General features: G+C 38.8%; 1 long non-coding RNA gene across 1 annotated transcript in view; it reads left to right on the forward strand.

Annotated features, from left to right (window-relative positions):
- The window catches only part of LOC111088884, a 26,349-nt gene that overhangs the window by 18,979 nt on the left and 4,023 nt on the right, over positions 1–3,347 (forward strand). The window contains exon 2 of the long non-coding RNA XR_002613266.1: positions 2,676–2,788. This is a non-coding gene — a long non-coding RNA (uncharacterized LOC111088884). The remainder of the gene's footprint in view (positions 1–2,675; positions 2,789–3,347) is intronic.

Genomic DNA, 3,347 nt, shown 5'->3' on the forward strand with positions numbered 1-3,347 from the left:
TGCCTTCCCTCCAGTCTTACACTGCTAAATTAGGGAGCGCTAGTGCAGATAACCCTCGTGTAGCTTTGCGCAAAATTCAAAACAAACAAACTCTCAATAAAATCGAATATAATGTTATTTAACTATTTCAGACTATTTAACTTATCAGCTGTTTGGTTTATTCAAATTATTGTCCCAACAAAAACCTAAAAAAAAAGCCATTTATCATCTAAACTTCGACCAACGAAGGCAAAGGAGAAATAACTGTTATAAATTTACACCAAACGACGCAAGTTTTGTTTGTATTTCAACAGAATGGGGGGGGGGGGACGATGGAGGGAATAAAATATCTAAAAGCGCCATGCTATATATTATTCTAATATCATCAGTCATCCAAGGTTGAGAGCTGTTGAGAGCTGAACGATATTTTCACGACCACATGGGTCAGGTAAGAGATTCCTAATGTTCAGGTATAACCGTCCTTAACTTTGAACTGTTGACCAAAAGAAAGGTAACCGGCTACAATAACCAACCGCCAGAAAGGCTTTGTTACTCTTATACGCGCCCACAGCTGAAATTGGTGAGCGTGTTAAGTTGTATCACACGTTAAGCCTTAAACCCATCTTTCTGCAGCCCATAACGCTTATCCACTAAGCCACGCCCTGTCATCTAGTAAGAAGAATATTTTTTAAAAGTAAAGCTTGTATTTAAACTCTTGAACTATTTTGTTCATCTCGGTTCTTTTGCACACTATAAAGTCTAATCATAAGTCTTTTGTTTCTTTAATAGGCAGACTGGTTCAATACATTAAATATAACGAGTAAAGAACGCCCGCGCTCCGCTGTAGGGTTCAAAGGCCTCCTCATGATTCCGAGAGGATCCAATGTATGGATGAAGCTTTTTTGTTATCCCAAATTACTTCTATAACTATGCCAAGGAGGGTACGTCGTCGAAAACAGCCCCCATTAGAACACACGCACGTGGTACCCGAGCACTTGTGCCACATTTAGTCTCGCTAGCTCTTGAGTGAGAGTATGAACACAGTTTGAAACGGATCGTAAAGAGAGCCAGAAACGCAAAGTTCGATGCCAGATTCGGGTTCAGCGACCCGAAAAACTTACTTCTAGACATCATCATACCTTGTTGACCTTCTGACCATATAGATAAGGACACCCCTTGAGCTACCCTGCCAAGATTGATCCTTCTAGCTTCAAAACTTTGAGAGGGGTTCGCAAATAAACGAACTAAATTTCAAACACAAAACGTGAGTTATAATAGGATAAGACTGACCTTCTGACCATATAGATAGGGACACCCCTTGAGCTACCCTGCCAAGATTGGTCCTTCTAGCTTCAAAACTTAGAGAGGGGTTCGCGAACAAACGAACTAAATTGCAAACACAAAACGTGAGTTATAATAGGATAAGACTGACCTTCTGACCATATAGATAAGGACACCCCTTGAGCTACCCTGCCAAGATTGGTCCTTCTAGCTTCAAAACTTAGAGAGGGGTTCGCGAACAAACGAACTAAACTGCAAACACAAAACGTGAGTTATAATATGATAAGACATTTCCTTATATCATGATAAGACAGATATACGTGCACTATGTCGTTTCTTTAGGCAATAATCCTGCGAAACGGTAGAAAACATGATTTGATAACCTCAATATTTTAATTTCGACCGATTTAATATGCAGAAAATGTTTTGAACCTACGAAAATAATGGCAAGACGAACCATTTTGAAGTTCATGGTATTAACGAGAAAAGCAACTGACTACGTCATCTTTAAGTTCTTAATGAACAAAATGATAAGGGAAAGTTTTATCTTGTGATTCGGTTCGCCTTTCCAAATCATACCTGTATCGGGGATTGTGATAAGCCCGAGATAAACACGTTGATCAACTCTTTTTCTTTGTTTTTCATTTTGAGCTGTGCTTAATGAATTTACAAAAAATAACAACTATGAAAGCTAGTAGACAGTTGTAACTAAGCTGTAGCCAATAAGCTCACTTGCATGCTTAACATTTGATCAAATTCATGTGTTTTAAACTATTTTTTGGATGGAAATTAAATATTTTAACCTACATGAATTTTCCGATATTATTATATACTACATTTTAGGATCATATATGTATGTATATTCTTATAAAAGTTACTCATTTCCACAACATTTCAATTACCATTCTGTATCATTATCGTCCCATATATACGACACGTTTTAATATACTGTTACTCATCTGCACATCTCCATTGTAATTGTATTATTCACAATCAACCCATAGATATATATATATATATATACACGACCCGCCTTCATGTACATTTTACCCAAGACAGTACTTTTATATGGTCTTACACGCCGTTTACGTCATTGTATGTATATGAGTATGACGCGTTACACTTACAATAAACTTTCTGTACCACATAGCTTGGCAACGTGCCTAGATGTTGAACGTAGTTGCTTGTAGCCTGGCAGCTGTGAAGACTTGTCCCTGTTGGTCCTATTCTGAATTATACTTCCGTTATTTGAAGCCAGTACTTTTGATATTTTACTGGACGATCAATTCACCCATTTTTACCTGGTATCTGGTTTACATGTGTTCTTTGTGCACGTGATCTTTGTCCTGTCTACGTATCCCCCTCCCCGTCCACGACTTTATCTGATATACGATTTATTTATTTTTTCTTTATAGCGCGTGACCTTTGACCACACCTTCAGCTATGGCCACCGTAGGCTCTGAAACTTTGTCCTGCGATCGTTCTGCTGTTACCCTTACAATTCGATCGATCATGCAAGGCAAGGTGAGTAATATAGGTGTAATTATTTACGTATATGATATATTATTTTGAATAACTTAGGAAACCGTGAAACGTAATACTCAACAACAGGCCCTAGTGGCAGATTTAACTAATTTTGTTTATTTATATTAACGGTAAAGCTACTATGGCTGTCTGCTGTTGTTTATAATTTTGTATGGCTAGTAGTTACATGAATGATATGGTACTACTGACTGGTGCCTTCCCTATGGCTAGTAGTTGGGGAAGGCACCAGTCAGTAGTACCCTATCATTCATGAACTACTAGCCATAGGGAAGGCACCAGTCAGTAGTACCATATCATTCACGCTAAGGGATTGACTGTCAACTCTTAAAATGGACTCACAGCTTAATATGCAGGAAATATTTCGAGGTTTAGCACGTATAAGAATCCGGCTCATCAGTTCCAAAATCTAGAGGTCTACCGCAAAGCCAACCCGGGCCACAAGATATAATGAAATAGCTTACAGTTCAAGGAATAGTTGGCCCGGCATGGCCAGGTGGATAAGGCACTCGCAATCTGAGGGTCGCGGGTTCGAATCCCCGTCA

The sequence above is a fragment of the Limulus polyphemus genome, unplaced genomic scaffold (genome assembly GCF_000517525.1).
Source record: "Limulus polyphemus unplaced genomic scaffold, Limulus_polyphemus-2.1.2 Scaffold4645, whole genome shotgun sequence".
NCBI lineage: Eukaryota > Metazoa > Arthropoda > Merostomata > Xiphosura > Limulidae > Limulus > Limulus polyphemus.